The sequence below is a fragment of the Archocentrus centrarchus genome, chromosome 8, assembly GCF_007364275.1.
Source record: "Archocentrus centrarchus isolate MPI-CPG fArcCen1 chromosome 8, fArcCen1, whole genome shotgun sequence".
NCBI lineage: Eukaryota > Metazoa > Chordata > Actinopteri > Cichliformes > Cichlidae > Archocentrus > Archocentrus centrarchus.
This window is the reverse complement of record NC_044353.1, coordinates 23,322,778-23,345,549: the sequence shown is the minus strand read 5'-3', so window position 1 is coordinate 23,345,549 and position 22,772 is coordinate 23,322,778. Positions and strand designations below refer to the sequence as shown.

The window sequence follows — 22,772 nt, the reverse complement described above, 5'->3', positions numbered from 1 at the left end:
TCTTTAGATTAAAGTTCTACTTGTAGACTACATTATTAGGAAAAACTCAATACACTCTACTTCATACTCAAATTAAGCTGAACATGCTAGTGCAATTACAAAAAAATAAATCATTGAGACTGAACAGCACATGGGTTGATAATAAAATGACCAAACAAACTATTTGTCTGGATAGTGAGCTTCCCACAGCTGCATTGCTGCATTACTGAGTAGTAATTCAGTTACTGCTGAAACTACAAGGCAAAAAAGAGAGAGAAATCCACAGTTAGCTTGTGAAAGTGAATTTAAATTTCAAAGCAGTGCAAGTGTGAAAACTGAGTTACTGTTGTAATACCATTACGATCCTGAAAAATCCAACTTTTTAAGTTAATCATCTCTAAATCATTCATTCCTGTTGCTCTGAAATTAAGTGAAACCTGAGAAAATAATGTAAACATACTGACTATAAGTTAAGCATGCCATACTATGCCTCCTTTGCAGAGGTGGGAAGTAACGAAGTACAAATACTTCGTTACTGTACTTAAGTAGATTTTTTAGGTATCTGTACTTTACTTGAGTATTTATTTTTCTGAGTACTTTTTACTTTTACTCCCTACATTTTTACACAAGTATCGGTACTTTCTACTTCTTACATTTTCAAAACAGACTCGTTACTTTTTAACACGTCAGGGAGAAGTTTGCGTTTTCGGTCAGTTCGCCGTCAGTCATCAAGCGATCTGAGCCGGAGGAATATTAACATATAGGAGACAGTCGTACTGGCGCATCCTCCATCACCGGGGCTTATCGGGTACAAAGGGATTAAATACACAAACCCATGTAATTAATGTCTCATTTATAGCGCTATAATCAGGGGTTACAGCGGGCCGGACCGAGTCCGTAAGTTATGCTCGCGGCACATAAACAGCTTAGCTAGCGCTACTGAAGAGGAGCGAGCATGAAGGGAGTAACGTGTGGCAGGTAAATGCAACGTTTCTAAATGCTCAACAAATATCAGCAAACACACAAAGTGTGTGCAGTTTGTCACACAGTGTGTCTGCTAGCTAAAAAAAGAGCTGCTGCATTTCAGGGAGAGCAAAGAGAGAGAAGTTCACTCAGAGATGGAGAAAGAGGACAGGAGAGGAAGAAGAGAGGTTAGAATTAAAGGTAAGGACTGGAAAACAAACTGAAGTATGCTGACTTTGTGTTATTCAAAGATTGTATGAAAATACTGCAGTTTAGTGTGTGATAAACAGGTTAGCTTGTTGTACTGTATTTACAGTAAAGCTCTGTGTTGGACTGGAGCACAGTGTTTGTGTTCATGGTCAGAGTTACAGGTTACATCAGTGCAGCAGAGATGAGTTTGAATCAAAGCTGCTGATGCTGAGATTCATTCACTGAATCCAACATTTCTACAGCCTGTATGCTGTCAGTGTAGGGGATGGAGATCAGCTGAGATAGCTGTGAAATACTGGGTTACATCTTTGTGAGTTCAGTTCATCCACACAGAGCAGTAAACCTCAGAGCAGCAGCAGCAGGTCAGCTGATCACAGCCTGCACACCAACATCATTTACTGCAGCTCACAATAGAAAGCTGTGATTCTTCTCCCCATGCAGAGACACTACAGCTGATCTTAGGGTTCCTCCACCTTCTGAATCCCACTGTAACCCCTGAGTATCCTCATGTTGGTGTTTAGGTGGAGACACAGTCACCCTCTGCTATGGAGGACACAGAGAATAGAGCTGTGTTTAAATTCCCTTTCACAGTTTGTGATTCAAGCTGAGTACATTCATTAGAATTAAAATTTAGATGGAATAACGTTTGTGTTCTCATGTATTATTTTATATTATTACAATAATATATAATAAGGTTCAGTTAGCTTTACACAAAAATAGCAGGTAGAAACGTCCTCCAAAGAGCTACTTTTACTTTCTTACTTTGAGTAAATTTCAGAGCCTGTACATTTTTACTTTTACTTAAGTAAAGAAGTTGAACCAGTACTTCGACTTTTACCAAAGTATTTTTTAACACAAGTACTTGTACTTCTACTTAAGTACAGAATGTCAGTACTTTTGCCACCTCTGCTCCTTTGAAACAAAGCATTTTTGAACTGTTGCCAAACATGGACAGTACAGAAAGCCTTACAAACAAAATGCTATTGTTACCATAAGAAAGCAAAGCTAAAACATGTATTTCACCCAAAAGTTTCTTCAAACACTTTCTGTATGAGCAATACATTCTAAATTAATTTGATAGACAAATAGCTGTGTCTGCCACATTTTAGAATAAGTCATACATTACCAATTAAATCACCCACCCTCAGAGGCATATGGACTACCATATATGTGCTCCAGAAGCTTCTGTCATCTGTTTATGCTTACTGACACATAAGGCCACACTCGCTAGTGCCTTTCTATTTTTGAATATGCTGTACACCAGGGCTCTTCAACTCCAGGCCTCGAGAGCCCCTGTCCTGTAGGTTTTAGATGTGTCTCTGCTTCAACACACCTCAGTCAAATATAGAAGTCATTAGCAGGACTCTGGAGAACTGGAGAACAAGTCATCAAATAAATTATACACTGTCATCACAAAATCTGATACGCCTCCACAGCATATCTCATGTTAAATGTAAAGAGATTTTTGATTATGTATTTTTATAAAAGCAAATGTCAGGCTTCCGTACATACATAGGCTAATGGTGTTACAAGTAAACATTTTTACCTTAAGCACACATAGATAACAGAAGGAAAAAGAAATCTAAACTTTTGTCAGTGATCAGTTTTAAAGTTGGGCGGGGTGGGGGCGGGGTGGGTTGGGGTGTTGCAGTGACTTAATTTGAATTATTTAAATCTTTTTATTAAAAATTGTATAGCATATTATGTAAATTATAGCTATAAAGTCTCTCCTTAAATATTCAAAACTCAAAGTTCAGGTACACATTCATATTTACAATTGATAGTGTCAAAGTAACAATGTTAGTGTAGATGGGATGCAACTAAAAGACATTTTCATTATTTTAGGTTCTTGCAGTGGAGAAAGAGAAAGGGAAAGATGAAAATAAACTGCTGAAAAAGAAATTGAAGGAACACTTTTTAATCTGAGTATAGCGTTAAACCTCTGGGATATTGATCTGGTCAGATAAGTAGCAGGGGAGGTTGTTAAGACAGTTTCAGCTGCTTTGGTGTTAATGAAATTACAATAGGTGTACTAGAGGGGCAACAATTAGACAACCCTCAAAACATCAATGGATTCACAGGTGGAGGCTACTGACATTTTTCCCTCATCTTTTCTGAATGTTTTTTCACAAATTTTGCATTTGGCTAGGGTTTACTGGTGGCATGAGGAGATTCCTGGTCCCTACAGAAATTGCACAGGCAGTCCAACTCTTCCAGGATGGCACATCAATATATTTCATTAGCGGAAGGTTTGTTGTGTCTCCCAGCATAATCTCAAGAGCATGGATGAGATTCCAGGAGACAGGCAGTTACTCTAGGAGAGCTGGACAGTACCACAGAAGAGCTGTAACCCATCAGCAGGACCGGTGTCTGCTCCGCTGTGCAAGGAGGAACAGGATGAGCATTGCCAGTGACCTCCAGTAGGCCACTGCTGCATTTGCAATAGAATACCAGAAATGGCAGGTCCACCACTGGTGCACTGTGCTTTTCACAGATAAGAGCAGATCGACCATGAGCAAATGTGACAAACGTGAAAGGGTCTGGAGAAGCCATGGAGAATGTTATGCTGCCTGTAACATTGTTCTGCATGGCTGGGACTGGAATGCTTAAACCTCTACAGGCTAGGCAATGGCACCCTGACTGCCATTAGGTATCAGGATGAAATCCTTGGACCCTACACTGGTGCAGTGGGTTCTGAGTTCCTCCTGGTGCATGACAATGCCTGGCCTCATGTGGTGAGAGCATGCACGCAGTTCCTGAAGGATGAAGGAATTGATACCAATGACTGACCCCCATGCTTGCCCAAACTAAATCCAATTGAACACCTCTGGGACATTATGTTTCAATCCGTATGGATGCTGGCAGTTTACACCTCAAACTGTCCAGGAGCTCAGTGATGCCCTGGTCCAGATCTGGGAGAGGATCCCCCAGGACACCATCCACTGTCTCGTTAGGTGCATACCATAACATTGTCAAGCATACATACAAACACATGGGGGCCATGCAAACTACTGAGTACCATTTTGAGTTGCTGCAATGAAATTTTAGCAAAAAGGACTAGCCTGCTGTAAAAACTTTTCACTTTTTTGGGGTGTCTTTGAATTCAGCCCTCTGTAGGTTGATAAGTTTCATTTTCATCAAACAATATGATATCCTTTCATTCTTAACACATAACCCAGTCCATATGAGTATAAATAACCTGCATGAAATCAGAATCTAATTATCTGACTCTGTAACCTGAAAAACACCTACCTGTCCCAGAACCCTGTGTTAACTGGACTTGGTCCTGTGAAGAAAAGAGACATGAAATCCTTGAACATTATCACAGTAATATTACTGAACTGCTGCAAAATACTAAACTATGATGTTGCAGTACAAGTGCACTTACATCATGTGTCCACCAGTCTCAAGGCCTGTGTGACCGGGACTTTATTCACTTCATCATGCATTGTCACATATCCAGAATGCCAGACTGGTTAATGTCACATGGTTAGTGGTCATAGTGATTCTCTTACAGGTCATTACCCAGGAGGATTTAACAGTGCTTGGCCTCAGATCCGTCTTTGTGGCACAGTATTTGATTTCAGAGTAAACCATAACCTCACACTTACTGTGATGAAAGGAACTTCTCTTTGTCTCGTAAGCGTGTAAGGCTTTGTGAATGCTGAAGGTATCAGAGACACCTTATGACTGGATTTGTAAGTAAAACGTTTTTTAAAAAAAAGAATGAGAATTTAGTGAAATGTAAACTACATGCTTGTTAGTGGCCTCCATAGGTAGCAGGTGATAGTACAGTAGCCATTTATATTGTGTTTCCTAAGGGAGCGTTAGTGGTTCCATCTTACTTATGAAATTTCTCATTCTCTTTTTCATTTCTCTCAAAGTGACTCATATCTGCTCATAAAACTATGACTACAGTCGGACTATGGTAGTATTTCACAAATGTAATAAGACATTAAACACTTGATACTGTACACCTAGCAAAACACTGCAACATTAGGCTGCATTGTTTTTAATGTGTTCCTCTGTAACACCAGGGTTTATAAACAAAAAAACAGAGCAAATAAGTCATTTTCCTGTTTTGCTTGGCTGCACTTTTCTTGAAATTCTACCAACTCTAGGAATTACACTGAACACACACAGCATTTTTTACTTGATACATTAAAATGGATTTACCTTACCTTATACACACATACTTTTTCATGAAAATACTTAAATAGATAAGATAAATAGATAAGGTGAGACAATAAATCTCTCTGAAGTTGGGATATGTTGTTAACAACATATCTAAATGTGTCCTATAAATATATCTTTGTCTTATGCCAAGCACAGATTACTCCTCCTTCCCTTTGCTAGATTTATTTTCAACCACAGTAATACCTCCTGACCTGCTGGTAAGACTGCAAATATTAAGCCAAGTATGTGCAAAACTTGGAAATGAATGGTTATCCTGGCTATGATCCCAGGCTTTCTCTTCTTTAAATTATTTATCACTTACTTGGTACATCAAAATTGAAACTAAAAAACTGCATGCATATGTTTTCCCTCACAGAAACACATTAATGGTATTTATAACAAACAGTTTTATTAAATATCTGAGCTGGCAGTCCTTCTTAAACTCTCTTCCCAGGAGCGATATATAATACTTGTCTGGCATTAACTCTGACGTGAATTTAATTTCAGATGTCTAAGATGTTTCTGTCCTGTAATTGTACACCAGTGGCATTTCAAGACTTCTCCAAATTTAAAACTCATTACTGGCTGTGATATTAAATTATAGGACACACAGGAGCTTAATATAAACTGTGTCAACTTAATATCAGTTTACCTTCAACATTTAATCCAATAAATAACCCACAAACTATGCCATTCAATGTTGTAATTTACTAGATATATTGTGGAAATTACTGGTGTGCTCAGTATTTATGAGCATAATAGCCTTCAAAAATATATGAACCAAATTACATTGGCATCATTTTTATTTCATTAAGACACTCAGCAATATTGATTGTGAGAATAGCTTTGCTATATTTCTGTTGTATTAGGAAAGACACATTTGAGTAACTCAAAAAAACTTTGATCCAATTCAAGTATAATGTAATTAGTGTGATATACACTTGACTGTATAATTCTGTATTTGTCCTTTTATTTAAAACAACAACTCAACTGTACATGCACTTTTAATAAACCTTTGTAAATTTTTAATTGCATATGTAGAAAATGAAATATGTTAAATAACATATTTTTGGTCATATCAATATCAAGCAGCAAGGTGTCAGACATTCCTGGCCAAACTGAGTAGAGAGCAAAATGCTGAGGAAGCGCAGCCATTGTGTATAAAAGCAGCAGCTCTGGACATTTGCTCTAACTGACAGGCATCGAAAGCAGGTGAGTACATTAAAATATTCCTCTACAGTGTTTCTGTTGCATTATTATATGTGTTAATTATGTTAGAAAATTGCATGCTGTGGTGTTCAGTTACTTCAATTATTTTACTAATGTCTGCATTTTTGTATACATTTGGGTTTTTTTTAGTAGATTATTGAAATATTTAAAATACTTACAAAACAATGTAAAACTTGCATTGATCTCCCTTTAACCTTATTTTATAGCACCTTGACATATGCAGGAAACCAAGGAATTTCTGTTTGCATCAGCAGAGGTAAATTCCATATAACAAGAGTGATGGAGATTATTTGTGGCTTGTGTAATAAACACAAGATTTATTTGTCGGTCATATTTTCAGTGTCCATTAAAGTGCCACCATGAGCACAGATGCGGAGATGGAGCAGTATGGCCCGGCGGCCATTTACCTCCGCAAGCCAGAAAAGGAGAGGATTGAGGCCCAGACTGCTCCATTTGATGCCAAGACGGCCTTCTTTGTGACAGATGCTGATGAGATGTATGTCAAGGGTAAACTTACCAAGAAGGAAGGTGGTAAAACCACCGTTGACACAGAAGGAGGAAAGGTAGATGAATAATCTATTTATTTATCTGTTTAATATACTGAGCCTAATTGTGAAAGATGACATTGTGTACCTAATCTTTATTTTCACTCCAGACGGTCACTGTGAAAGAGGATGACATCCATCCTATGAACCCTCCAAAGTTCGATAAGATTGAGGACATGGCCATGATGACCCACCTTAATGAGCCAGCTGTGCTGTTTAACCTCAAAGAGCGTTATGCATCATGGATGATCTACGTAGGTTTTCACTTTGCTGTGAGTGAAATGAAAATATCATACTGGTCTGTACATATTCAAATATAGTTTATCCTCTATCACGACAGACCTACTCTGGGTTGTTCTGCGCTGTCGTCAATCCCTACAAGTGGCTTCCTGTGTATGATGCTGTATGTGTAGCAGCATACAGAGGAAAGAAGAGGATTGAGGCTCCACCCCACATCTTCTCCATCTCTGACAATGCCTATCAGTTCATGCTCACTGGTAAAGATCAGTTAACTATTAACACTTTTAAATACAAATTTAACTTTTAAATACAGATTAAAGGCTTCTTCTTAAAAAATGGTCACTGTGTTTTTGCAAAAATAGTTTGTTAACACTTAGGTACTTTAATAAATTAAACAATTTAATTCTAACTTCAAGATTCAAAAAATGATGAAAGCAGAACTCATGTGAAGCTTGTATGTTTTGAATTTAGATGGTGAGAACCAGTCTGTCCTGATTACGTGAGTAGATTACAAATCTGTGTGCAGTATAAATATATAGTGTAAATTTTAAAATACCAAAGTTTAACAATGTGTCCCCCAGTGGAGAATCTTGTGCAGGAAAGACTGTCAACACCAAACGTGTCATTCAGTACTTTGCAGCAATTGCAGCTCTTGGAGCAAAGAAGGCTGAGCCAACACCTGGCAAAATGCAGGTAGATTCATGATTAAGGATCAAACTATTTTGTGACAGGAAAAGATCATTTTTGGAAGTTCAGCTCACATAACTACAATATCTTCTTGCAGGGCTCACTTGAGGAGCAGATTGTTGCTGCCAAGCCTCTGCTGGAGGCCTACGGCAATGCCAAGACTGTGAGAAATGACAACTCCTTAAGACATTTAAGACTTCCTCTCATAAAAGGTAATGCTAATAAAGATCTGCCTCTCTAGGGTAAATTCATCAGGATTCACTTCGGCACTACTGGCAAGCTGGCTTCAGCTGATATTGAAACATGTAAGACTTACTTACACTTATATACCAGAGATTGGTGTAATTAACATTAAGTAGAAGCAATTTTGTGGTGATGCACAGGTATGAATGAGAACAGGGTGTTTAGAGCAAAGATAATGTATATGATGCAGTGACTGACTGCCATCTGTTGGTCTGGCAATGCTTCCTGCCATATATATTCCTATATATAATTACACACATTATAATGTGTGTAATTATATATAGGAATATGTTTCAGCTAGACACAACATTTATAGTATAAGAAGAAAAGGATCAGGCATACTGTGAATCACCAACCTTAATTATAATGTAACAGAACTGAAAAAGTTCAGAAAACACCAATGATTGTGTTCGGATAAGCTAAAAAAACAAATGGATGTATGAGCCATGCTGTAGGCTTAACTTTAAAATCTTAGTCTGTGATGTCTCATGTCTGCACTCTCCAAATGAATTTGTTATTCTTAGATCTGCTGGAGAAGTCCCGTGTCACCTTCCAGTTGTCTGCTGAGAGGAGCTACCATATCTTCTATCAGCTGATGACTGGCCACAAGCCTGAGATCCTGGGTATGTTAATAGGAAATGTGAATTTGAATTTTAAACGTATTATAAGCAATATCTCAGCAAAACATGATGAACTTTATTTCTGGTTTTAGAGGCTCTTCAATTACGACCAACCCCTATGACTACCCAATGATCAGTCAGGGTGAAATCACTGTCAAGAGCATCAATGATGTGGAGGAGTTCATTGCAACTGATGTAAAATCACATTTGACTTTGCATTCTTATCCTAAACCATAAATCTCTTTTCATTTTCAGAAAATATATTGATTTCATGCTTATGTTTTGCAGACTGCTATTGACATCTTGGGCTTTAGTGCTGATGAGAAGATAAACATCTACAAGCTGACCGGTGCTGTGATGCATCATGGCAACATGAAATTCAAGCAGAAGCAGCGTGAGGAGCAGGCTGAACCTGATGGCACTGAGGGTAACTGACAAAAAATATAATTTTCATTGTGAAAAATTTTTATTGGAAATAATCTTTGAAATAATGTATATTTATTGAGTATTACTGATATGGACTGTCGGGGTATTTTTTTCCCCAACAGTGGCTGATAAGATTGCATACCTCATGGGCCTGAACTCAGCTGATATGCTGAAAGCTCTGTGCTACCCAAGAGTTAAAGTCGGCAATGAGTTTGTGACCAAAGGTCAAACGGTACCACAGGTAATTTAAAAAAGACTAAAAGAAAAAATTACATTTTTAAAAGAAAAATCTTGCTAATAATGCCATATTATGTTTATAATCTAAGACATTATAGCTGTACTCATGGGGTTTTGTGTAATGATAAATTCTCTTCTCCTAGGTCAACAATGCTGTCTCAGCGCTGTGTAAATCTATCTATGAGAAAATGTTCTTGTGGATGGTTATCCGTATCAATGAGATGCTGGACACAAAGCAGCCTAGGCAGTTCTTCATTGGAGTGCTGGATATCGCTGGATTTGAGATCTTCAATGTGAGCAGTTGAGAAATATAAAAGTGGTTTTGAAAAAAAAAAAACAATTTTAGGATAAATTTAAATACCTTTGTGTAATTACAGTTCAACAGCTTGGAGCAACTTTGCATCAATTTCACCAATGAGAAACTGCAACAGTTCTTCAACCACCACATGTTTGTCCTGGAGCAAGAGGAGTACAAGAAAGAAGGCACTGACTGGGAGTTCATTGACTTTGGTATGGACTTGGCTGCCTGTATTGAGCTTATTGAGAAGGTAAGCTGCTACTCTGGAAGAAAAGTATGTGTAGATGCAAATGTTGCCTCCCTTGAAATTTTAAAATAATGTGTAACTTGTTCTCAGCCAATGGGCATCTTCTCCATCTTTGAAGAGGAGTGCATGTTCCCCAAGGCCTCTGACACAACTTTCAAGAACAAGCTGCATGATCAGCATCTTGGCAAGACCAAGTGCTTTGAGAAGCCAAAGCCTGCAAAGGGCAAGGCTGAGGCCCACTTCTCCCTGGATCACTATGCTGGTACAGTGGACTATAATATCACTGGCTGGCTGGACAAGAACAAGGACCCACTGAATGACTCAGTTGTCCAGCTCTACCAGAAGTCTTCAAATTGTTGTGCTTGCTGTATGTAGCCCATGCCTCAGCTGAGGGTAAGAAATAAGAGTGATCTGAGTAATCAAAAAAAAAAAAACTCCAGTGTCCAGTACAGATGATATACATCTCTCTAATAACTGTTATATGTATAGTCTGAAAAATCCATACAACTGTGAAACCATTTACTGTGAGGGAAGTGATCAGTTCGTGTGTTTCAACATTTTATATGAGGTACATTTAGATGTACCTAATACACATTTTAAGTTACTGCTCAATGCAGTGCATTTAATAGTTAAAACACTACACTATTACAATCTTTATACAGTCCCTCTAATAAAATTCACTGTTTATGAAAACAGAGGCTAGTGGTGGTGGTGGTGGTGGCAAGAAGGGTAGTAAGAAAAAGGGTGGTTCCTTCCAGACTGTGTCTGCTCTTTTCAGAGTATGTATAGATTTATATTTTACAAAAACAATTTAAAAATCCACGTTTAAGTATTGTATAGATTTACATTTTAGGAAAAATTTTAAACTCACGTTTAAATATTATTAACCTATTTTCCAGTGATGCTGATCTACAGGAGAATCTGGGCAAGCTGATGACCAACTTAAGGAGCACTCATCCTCACTTCGTCCGTTGCCTGATTCCCAATGAGACAAAGACTCCAGGTAAAACACCCACAACCATAGTAACTGCACTAAAAGTTAAAGAGTGATGCAAAGACAGATATGAATTTATATAAATTTCTGACTCTCAGGTCTTATGGAGAACTACCTGGTCATCCACCAGCTGAGGTGTAATGGTGTACTGGAGGGCATCAGAATCTGCAGAAAGGGTTTCCCCAACAGAATCCTCTATGGTGACTTCAAGCAGAGGTGACAGCACATTACTATATTAGCAAGCCAAAACTATTTCATTGTAATTGTAAAGAGCAAACTTGGACGCGATGGCAGAAAAATCTGCAACATAATTCTCTGTTGCAGATACAGAGTATTGAATGCCAGTGTCATCCCAGAGGGACAGTTCATTGACAACAAGAAAGCTTCAGAGAAGCTGCTTGGCTCCATTGATGTGGATCACACACAGTACAAGTTTGGCCACACTAAGGTACAATTCAATACATTAATGGGTATAAAAACTACTGTCCATTTGTGCTTGTACCTACAGTATGTTTTTACATGATAAAATAGGTGTTCTTCAAAGCTGGTCTGCTGGGTACCCTTGAGGAGATGAGAGATGAGAAACTGGCTGAGCTGGTGACCATGACTCAGGCTCTCTGCAGAGGATACATCATGAGGAAAGAGTTTGTTAAGATGATGGAGAGGAGGTAACATTATCATACTAGTATACACAAGTGTTTTATTTTGGATTGCTTTTCTAACAATAAGATCCCACTACATTCAAAGTAACACTTTCATGTTTGGTTTTTAGAGAATCTATCTACTCCATCCAGTACAACATCCGTTCATTCATGAATGTCAAGAACTGGCCATGGCTGAAACTGTACTTCAAGATCAAGCCTCTTCTGAAGAGTGCTGAGACTGAGAAGGAGCTCCAGAACATGAAGGAGAACTATGAGAAGATGCAGACAGACATGGCTGCTGCCCTGGCCAAGAAGAAGGAACTGGAGGAGAAGATGGTGGCCCTGCTGCAGGAGAAGAATGACCTGCAACTTCAAGTGGCTGCAGTAAGTAGAAACAAAACTGTGACTATATAACATCTAGATTTCATGTATGTGGGTTGGATGTAAAAAGGCCACACACTTTTCTCATCCTCTGATTGTCTCCCTTAAGGAAGAAATAAAAACTAACTTTGACAGTTTAGGTACTGACCATGAAATGCAAAGTCCCCTGGTTATGAGCCCTCTTCTGCTTTTTTTAGTCAATGCATAAAATGAATAACCTCGTTAAATGTATGTGTACAGTACAAGCAGGTTTGCACAATTCTGATCATTACATTTCCTTCAATTTCATGCATTTAATGCTATGTTTTAGGCCAAGAACGCCCTGGCTCATGCTGTTCAGTCAGCACGCCATGACTGTGATCTGCTCAGAGAGCAGTTTGAGGAGGAGCAGGAGGCCAAGGCTGAGTTACAGCGAGGAATGTCCAAGGCCAACAGTGAGGTGGCTCAGTGGAGATCCAAATATGAGACTGATGCTATCCAGCGCACTGAGGAACTGGAGGAGGCCAAGTAAGTCTTGATCATTTCATTGTTTAAGCTTGTTTCAATCAAATGTTTTGCTTTTTAAAAGATTCAAAATTCTTTTGACAACAGGAAAAAGTTTGCCCAGCGCCTGCAGGAGGCTGAGGAGTCCATTGAGGCTGTCAACTCCAAGTGTGCCTCTTTAGAGAAGACCAAGCAGAGGCTGCAGGGTGAGGTGGAGGACCTCATGATTGATGTGGAGAGAGCTAATGCTCTGGCTGCCAACCTTGACAAGAAGCAGAGGAACTTTGATAACATAAACTGATAGAAAGCATAACATGCCCAAAGAAAATATCAAAAATTCTCTGTTATTAATATTTTTAAATAATCTAAATAATTTCAGATCCTGGCAGAATGGAAACAGAAGTTTGAGGAGAGTCAGGCAGAGCTGGAAGGAGCCCAAAAGGAAGCTCTTTGTCTCAGCCCTGAATTGTTTAAGATGAAGAACTCCTACGAGGAGGCTCTGGATCAGCTGGAGACCATGAAGAGAGTGAACAAGAACCTGCAGCATATGCACCCATAATTTTAGGACAAATGTCAAATAATATAGATCTAGAGGGAAGGTAATAACAATAATTTTGTTTCTTTTTCTAATTTTCTAATGTCCATGAACTAGAGAAAGCAAAAAAGACTGTGGAGACTGAAAAAACAGAAATCCAGGCAGCACTGGAGGAAGCTGAGGTAATGCTTTATACATATTGTTAAAAAAAAGAAATATAAACAAATAAATAAGAAATAAATCAAATCAGTGCTTTCCTGTACAATTCAGTATTAATTAATTATTAAGTGATCTTTAATAGCAATTGTTTTAATTATTCAAAGGGCACTCTGGAGCATGAAGAATCCAAGATTCTCCGTGTTCAGCTTGAGCTCAACCAGATCAAAAGTGAGATTGACAGGAAGCTGGCAGAGAAGGATGAGGAGATGGAGCAGATCAAGAGGAACAGCCAGAGGGTGATTGACTCCATGCAGAGCACTCTTGATGCTGAGGTCAGGAGCAGGCACTGTATATTTTGTAATTTTGTAATATTGTGTTATAGTTATAGCTCTAATATCTCTGTATATTTGCAATTTGTATACTTGTATATTGTCTTATAGTTTTTATACTTATTTGTTTTTTTCTGTAAGCACGAAGTACCGCAGCAATTTCCTAATGCTGTGAACCTGTTCACCCATATGGCAATAAAAACCTTCTGATTCTGATTCTGATTCTGATTCTGAATGATGCCCTGAGAGTCAAGAAGAAGATGGAGGGAGATCTGAATGAGATGGAGATTCAGCTGAGCCATGCCAACAGGCAGGCTGCTGAGGCCCAGAAACAACTGAGGAATGTCCAGGGACAACTTAAGGTGAGTTTTTGTTTTTGGTTTGTTTGTTTCTTACTTCTTTTAGATCATTTGAAAAAATAGAATATGTACCTATTCCATTATTTATTTAATCAGGATGCCCAGCTGCACCTTGATGATGCTCTCAGAGGACAGGAAGACATGAGGGAGCAGGTCGCCATGGTGGAGCGCAGAAATGGTCTGATGGTTGCTGAGATCGAGGAGCTGAGAGCCGCTGTGGAGCAGACAGAGAGAGGATGCAAAGTGGCTGAGGAGTTGGTAGATGCCAGTGAGCGTGTTGGACTGCTTCACTCTCAGGTTGGTATTCATTACTATACATTACATTATTATTATTATTATTACCTCCGCCAAGGAGGTTATGTTTTCGGTCACATTGGTTTGTTTGTCTGTTTGTTTGTTTGTTTGTCAGCAGAATTACTCCAAAAGTAATGAACGGATTTCGATGAAATTTTGTGGAGTAGTTGGAAATAACAAGAGGAAGAAGTGATTAAATTTTGGCGGTGATCCGGATCACGATCTGGATTCAGCAATTTTTTTAAGGATTCTTCACTATTGCGGGATAGGGGGTTATTGTTGTCTGGGAAAGATGAAACATTATTTCACAGCATTTAGATACACGTATTACAGCGTCAGTGACCCTATGGCCTTGGTGGAGGTTTGCGCTCTCTGAGTGCTTCTAGTTCACAATAATGTAATAAAAACTCTTAAGATGTTGCTTTTTAAAACAAAGTTACACTATGCTTTACATATGTGGACCACTGTTAATACATTTCAGGAATGGAAAAAATAAACATAAAATAATACAGAAGTCAACTGAAGTTTAATAAATAAACCAATAAAAAAATAAATGTTGACCCATAAAAATAAAAATAAAACAAAAATGCTGTTGTAGATATTATGATTAGACTAGAGTTTCTATATGCAGATGTTTTGGAACAATGCTTGGTATCAAACAGGAGACATCAATATTTTCAACATTTTACAGCAGGCAAGGTCATCTAGTTTTGAAGCTCTAATCCTTACACAGCTTCTCATACCAATCAACAGCCAGGTAGGCTGTTATTGAGGCCTTTCATAAATGAATATCACAAAAGCGCCAACAGAAGACAGGTCATCATGGTTGAACTGGGTTTTACCAGGCTCGAACTGTTTCAGGCATCCCAAATTAGTGAGACCTCACCACACACAGAAGTTATTAGCAAAAAACTGAGATGCCATGAATAAAATCTAATAATCCATTATTTTATCATAAATATATTTTCTTAAACTTTCAGAACACCAGTCTTTTGAACACCAAGAAGAAGCTGGAGGCTGACCTTGTCCAGGTTCAGGGTGCGGTGGATGATGCAGTTCAAGAAGCAAGAAATGCTGAGGAGAAAGCCAAAAAGGCTTTCTTTTTCTTGTTTTTATTGGTTCAGTATACTGAAATCTCTATTTTGCTATGTCAATATTAATGTAGAACAGATTTGAAATTTTGAGTGCCAAACAGGTTATTCTGCTATTGACACTTGTTTTGAGCTTCTGATACCCCAGGTGTCGACAATCAGGCTTGTCATCATTGGAGGCAATCTCAATGCAGAGATTTTAATGCGAGATTCTGCAACCAGTGGTAATCCCATATCTCCACAGTTTGGAACCAAACTATCCTCCAAGATGACAATGCTCGCCCCACCGAGCAGGGTTTTTTTAGAGACTACCTCCAGAATTTGGGAGTGAAGAGGACGGAAATGAAGAACGGGATGCCATCCCACAGCAGTGTGTGACCAAGCAGGTGAATAGCATGAGGAGGAGGTGACAGGCTGTTGGGGCTGTGTATGGTTCTTCCACATTGACTCTCTTTGTTAAATGAATAAATTTTTTAAAATGCCAATATGTCTTGTTTCTTCAGAATTCAATCATCCAATCAGATAACCGACACCAAACAAAACAGTAACAACAGACCAGAACAATATAATCTGGATATAATCCCCAGTACTGAGTGAGGTGTATGAACTGTATGAACTGCACATGAAGTATGGTGACATTTGAGAATAATCGTTAGGGTTTATATGTGTTGTATCTCACAGGTGTGTGAACTGGAAGCTGAACAGAAATGTGGAGCTGATGCCATTAAAGGAATCTGCTAATATGAAGGCAAGTAAAGAAGCTAACTGTCATGGCCGGGGAGGAAACAGGCGAGGAATGGCTGACATGAAGGACTCCAGAAGTCAGCGTAACTTAAAAGGGATTTATTTAAGCAGGGGAAAAACAAATACAAAAATCTTGGAAGGGAGACGACGGTCAAACACAGGGAACACACGGGCACACAACATCAACGACGCGACAAGGAACACATGGAAACTGAGGGCTTAAATACACACTGGGTAATCAGGGCAAGAGGAAACAGCAGGGAACAACAGGTGAGGCAAATGAAACTAATTACACAGGGGAAGCAAAGCTGAACACAAAGCACAGGAAAACCAGACTGTCAAAATAAACAGGAAGTGACAAACCAAGGAACATACTGACTAAACAACAGGCACAGACTCAGGACAGAGACGCAGACATATCACAACACTAGGAAACACAAGACATCAACCTACTGGGAGGACACACTCAGGAAATAAACTAACACAAAACGCTGGGCCAACGGCCCAGGACATGACAGTACCCCCCCCTCAAAGGCCGGCTCCCGACGGCCAAAACAAGAAACAAAACCAGACCAGGGCGGGAGGCGGGGGACCAGGAAGGAGGGCCCGAAACAAAAACAGACAGGGAGCAAACAAAGTCAGGAACAAACCCAAAAACACAAGGAAGCACTGGAGCAAGGGTAGAGCACAAGGGCAAAAAACAATAAGCACAAGGAACCGAACAAAGAAAAGCAATGGCACAAGCTGAATACAGTCCAAAAACCAGAGCAAAAACACGGGGATGAGAAAACAAAAAAAACAACCGGATGAAACAAAAAGCGACGGCACAAGGCCGGAGAGCTCCAATGTCCAAAACAGGGGGTCGAAACAAGGAACAGTCCAGGAGCTATGACAAAACAAAAACAGCAGGGGAAAAAACAGTCCACAGTTCAGGGGAGTCAGTGGGAAATCCAAAACAAAAAACACACAGTTCAGGAGGCCGCAGAGGCCAAGGGGCCACAAAGCAAAGTCCCAACGAGGGAGGCCGACCGCGCTCCCAGCGGCGGCGGCGGCGAGGACGAGAAGGAATCACTGGAGGCCGACCGCGCTCCCAGCGGCGGCGGCGACGACGAGGGGGAGTCACTGGAGGCCGACCGCGCTCCCAGCGGCGACGACGAGGAGGAGTCACTGGAGGCCGACCGCGCTCCCAGCGGCGACGACGAGGAGGAGTCACTGGAGGCCGACCGCGCTCCCAGCGGCGGCGGCGACGACGAGGAGGAGTCACTGGAGGCCGACCGCGCTCCCAGCGGCGGCGGCGGCGACAAGGAGGAGTCACTGGAGGCCGACCGCGCTCCCAGCGGCGGCGGCGACGAGGAGGAGTCACTGGAGGCCGACCGCGCTCCCAGCGGCGGCGGCGACGGGGAGCAGGCACCGGAGGCTGACCGTGCTTCCAGCGGCGGCGGCGGAGACGAGGAGAAGACACTGGAGGCCGACCGCGCGGCATGCGGCGGCGACGAGGAGGGGTCACTGGAGGCCGACCGCGCTCCCAGTGGCGGCGGCGACGAGGAGGGGTCACTGGAGGCCGACCGCGCTCCCAGCGGCGGCGGCGACGAGGAGGGGTCACTGGAGGCCGACCGCGGGGCATGCGGCGGCGGCGACGGGGAGCAGACACTGGAGGCCGACCGCGGGGCATGCGGCGGCGGAGAAGGGCGACCCCGGGCTCTGGTGGGGAACCCTCGGGTGACGTGGAGCGCTCGGACTGAGCAGAGACCCCCACCGGCTCGGACTGAGCGGGACCCCCTGGCGCGGAGCGCTCGGACTGAGCGGAGACCCCCATCGGCTCGGACTGAGCGGGACCCTCGTGCGCGGAGCGCTCGGACTGAGCGGGACCCTCTGGCGCGGAGCGCTCGGACTGAGCGGGACCCCCGGGCTCGGACTGAGCGGAGACCCCCATCGGCTCGGACTGAGCGGGACCCTCTGGCGCGGAGCGCTCGGACTGAGCGGAGACCCCCATCGGCTCGGACTGAGCGGGACCCTCTGGCGCGGAGCGCTCGGACTGAGCGGAGACCCCCATCGGCTCGGACTGAGCGGGACCCTCTGGCGCGGAGTGCTCGGCCTGAGCGGGACCCCCGGGCTCGGACTGAGCGGAGACCCCCATAGGCTCGGACCGAGCGGGACCCTCTGGCGCGGAGCGCTCGGACTGAGCGGAGACCCCCATCGGCTCGGACTGAGCGGGACCCTCTGGCGCGGAGCGCTCGGACTGAGCGGGACCCCCTGGCTCGGACTGAGCGGAGACCCCCATCGGCTCGGACTGAGCGGGACCCTCTGGCGCGGAGCGCTCGGACTGAGCGGGACCCCCTGGCTCGGACTGAGCGGAGACCCCCATCGGCTCGGACTGAGCGGGACCCTCTGGCGCGGAGCGCTCGGACTGAGCGGGACCCCCTGGCTCGGACTGAGCGGAGACCCCCATCGGCTCGGACTGAGCTGAGCCCATGGGCTGAACGGGGCCTACATAGTGAGGCACCGGATGCGTAGGCTGGGACCGCGGAACAGGGCACACTGCTGCTTTATTGAGCAGCAGGGGCTGCTCGGGGAATAGCCGAGGTGCAGGGGACTGCGTGGAAGCAGGCCGGGAGACGACTGGCTGCGTGGAAGCAGGCCGGGAGACGACTGGCTGCGTGGAAGCAGGCCGGGAGACGACTGGCTGCGTGGAAGCAGGCCGGGAGACGACTGGCTGCGTGGAAGCAGGCCGGGAGACGACTGGCTGCGTGGAAGCAGGCCGGGAGACGACTGGCTGCGTGGAAGCAGGCCGGGAGACGACTGGCTGCGTGGAAACAGACCGCGAGCTAGGGAGATCTGGCTGCGTGGAAACAGACCGCGAGCTAGGGAGATCTGGCTGCGTGGAAGCAGACCGAGCGCTAGGGAGATCTGGCTGCGTGGAAACAGACCGAGAGCTAGGGAGATCTGGCTGCGTGGAAACAGACCGAGAGCTAGGGAGATCTGGCTGCGTGGAAACAGACCGAGAGCTAGGGAGATCTGGCTGCGTGGAAACAGACCGAGAGCTAGGGAGATCTGGCTGCGTGGAAACAGACCGAGAGCTAGGGAGATCTGGCTGCGTGGAAACAGACCGAGAGCTAGGGAGATCTGGCTGCGTGGAAACAGACCGAGAGCTAGCTGACACTGGGGCCTGAGAGGGAGCTGACACTACTGGAGCTACAGAAGGAGCAGGAGCTGAGGGAACTGGGACCAAAACCGAAGGAACTAAGACAGGGGCTGAGGGAACTGACTGAGAGGGCACTGAAACAGCTGACACTGGGGACCGAGGAAGAGTTACTGGAGCTGACTGAAGGCGAGGGAGAGCGACTGGAGCTAGAGCTGACTGAGACCCTGCTGCTGCAGCTAACACAGAAAACCGATGCGAAGGCTTGGACCTGGCTGCCCCCACCCGCGGAACAGGTGCGAGTGCCGAGGTCAGCCCGTCCGTGGCCGCCCCCACCCGCGGAACAGGTGCGAGTGCCGAGGTCAGCCCGTCCGTGGCCGCCCCCACCCGCGGAACAGGTGCGAGTGCCGAGGTCAGCCCGTCCGTGGCCGCCCCCACCCGCGGAACAGGTGCGAGTGCCGAGGTCAGCCCGTCCGTGGCCGCCCCCACCCGCGGAACAGGTGCGAGTGCCGAGGTCAGCCCGTCCGTGGCCGCCCCCACCCGCGGAACAGGTGCGAGTGCCGAGGTCAGCCCGGCCGTGGCCGCCCCCACCCGCGGAACAGGTGCGAGTGCCGAGGTCAGCCCGTCCGTGGCTGCCCCCACCCGCCGAACAGGTACAGGTGCAGGGGAAGCTGGAGCTAAGGGAGCTGGAGCAGGGTGAACAGAGGGAGCTGGAGCTAACTGAGGGGTCTGGGACTGCGACTGAGGAGGAGCTGGAGCTACAGCTGACATGGAACACTGCGACTGAGGGGGAGCTGGAGCTACAGCTGACATGGAACACTGTGACTGAGGGGGAGCTGGAGCTACAGCTGACTTGGAACACTGCGACTGAGGGGAAGCTGGAGCTACAGCTGACTTGGAACACTGCGACTGAGGGGGAGCTGGAGCTACAGCTGACTTGGAACACTGCGACTGAGGGGGAGCTGGAGCTACAGCTGACTTGGAACACTGCGACTGAGGGGGAGCTGGAGCTACAGCTGACTTGGAACACTGCGACTGAGGGGGAGCTGGAGCTACAGCTGACTTGGAACACTGCGACTGAGGGGGAGCTGGAGCTACAGCTGACTGGGAAGACTGCGACTGAGGGGGAGCTGGAGCTACAGCTGACTGGGAAGACTGCGACTGAGCAGGCGCTACAGCTGACTGAGGCGAGAGTGGCTGGGGAGGAGCACGGCGACGCCGGGAGCGCTGCTTCCTTCGCGTTCTGTTGGAGTGGGAAGCACGATTCTCAGCATCCAGGATGTCCACCAGCAGAGGTGAATCAATAATCTCCACATCATCTGGCAGCCAAGAGAGGTCTGGGGAGGCGGTGGGCTGTGGGTGAAAGGATGAAAATGACGAGGTGGGAGAGGTGAGTTGAAGGGATGACGGCGGATCCGGAAAGCGAGGCAGCGCCTGTGGTGCTGAGCTGCAGTGGTGCGGAGGAGACGACGGAGGTGAGATGACCGGCTGCAGGAGAGGTGAATTAGTGATGGCTTGGAGGAAAAAGGTTGTGTCTTTGCCCTGGACAGGGCGACCAATATTATACAGTTTAGCTTGTAAGTTTTTCCGGAGCATGATTATGGAATGGGCAAGGGAGGCAGTGTCAGGATGGGTGAGGAGCCAAGTGGAGGAAGAAAAAAGTCTGCAGCAGAAAATTGCCTGAATAATCTGACGGGGTTCATCAGTGGCATGAATGATGTTCCTGGAGAGATCTATGAGCTCCAAAATCACTTCCTCTTGCTCGGAGGGGCTCCTGGTATCCGCGGGGTCCATAGTCTGGTCGCGTCGTTCTGTCATGGCCGGGGAGGAAACAGGCGAGGAATGGCTGACACGAAGGACTCCAGAAGTCAGCGTAACTTAAAAGGGATTTATTTAAGCAGGGGAAAAACAAATACAAAAATCTTGGAAGGGAGACGACGGTCAAACACAGGGAACACACGGGCACACAACATCAACGACGCGACAAGGAACACATGGAAACTGAGGGCTTAAATACACACTGGGTAATCAGGAAACAGCAGGGAACAACAGGTGAGGCAAATGAAACTAATTACACAGGGGAAGCAAAGCTGAACACAAAGCACAGGAAAACCAGACTGTCAAAATAAACAGGAAGTGACAAACCAAGGAACATACTGACTAAACAACAGGCACAGACTCAGGACAGAGACGCAGACATATCACAACACTAGGAAACACAAGACATCAACCTACTGGGAGGACACACTCAGGAAATAAACTAACACAAAACGCTGGGCCAACGGCCCAGGACATGACACTAACCTACCAGGTGATTTATTATCTAACTAAAAATTAGTTAATTTCTTGTGTAAATTCCATTTCACTTACAATTCTTGTTCTGTGCAGACAGAAGAGGACAAGAATAATGTGACCAGACTGGTGGACAATCTGCAACTCAAATTCAAGGCTTACAAGAGACAGGCTCAAGAGGCTGTAAGTCAACTACAATTACATGACAAATTTGCTTCAGCTGGGTCCACCAAGTCAGTACCTCTGTAAATCCTTCCCAAAAGAAGCAGGCCAACACACGTCACTCACATGTCCAGGCTGAATGAAAAGACCTGAACTCTGGTGGGCGCTATTGTACATATGTGACACTGAGGAGAGTGCCAAAATGATTACTGACATCTGGTCTTATTTGATCCTTATTGAGGAACAGTTTGGTCTTACCATACTTCTGGTACATAGGATATGGTTCAGCTTCATGCAAGCTGGGACACCACAAGGTTTCTTAATACTATATCTCTGATTTCCAACTCAAAAACCTGACCTATGAGTAAAGTTACAATTTAATTACACTTATGCTTATTGAAAAAAATATACATTACTGATCTCATAATATAGTTTAAGTATAATTTGGCTTTATGTTCCATAATTTATATTTATATATATAGTTATATAATAATTTAAATTATAAATTCCCTATAAGTAATTTCATCCATTTTGTAAAACCAAATTCAAATATCTAATGCATACACACAGCAAACAAGCACCAAAGACAAAAAGAAATTGCTAAAGTGTAGTTTTAAATATACAGTCATGGATATATACATTATAAAACAATTTTGTGAACTCACCAGTATACAGAACAGATAAGTCACTTTCTATCAAACTCCAACAGATATATTTTTGTTTATTTTAACAGCTGGCACACTTGATGTGTGAAAAGGCTAATTTAGTATTTGGCTAGTATCAAAGCACTAATTTGTTAATGCTGTAAGCACAAGTTAACTGAGGCAAAGACAAACTGCACTTTAATATAACTATTACCATATGTTGGGCATTAACTCACCAATGCAATATAATTTGTGTTAGCAGAGAAAATAGCTTCAGAATCACTGTAGACCCGACCTTTACCAGGAAACTGTCAGGGACAAAGACAATTTTAATGGCAAACACAAAATGGACTGTATCACAGTTACAAAATAAAAAATAAAACATCAACTTTACATGAACTTTTTTTTTTTTCTAAACCTT

The 22,772-nt window shown here is 43.7% G+C and overlaps 1 pseudogene; it reads left to right on the top strand.

Annotated features, from left to right (window-relative positions):
- The first annotated feature begins 1,108 nt into the window (after window positions 1-1,108).
- LOC115784102 (myosin heavy chain, fast skeletal muscle-like) lies at window positions 1,109-16,121 on the top strand (annotated as a pseudogene).
- The last annotated feature ends 6,651 nt before the right edge of the window (window positions 16,122-22,772 follow it).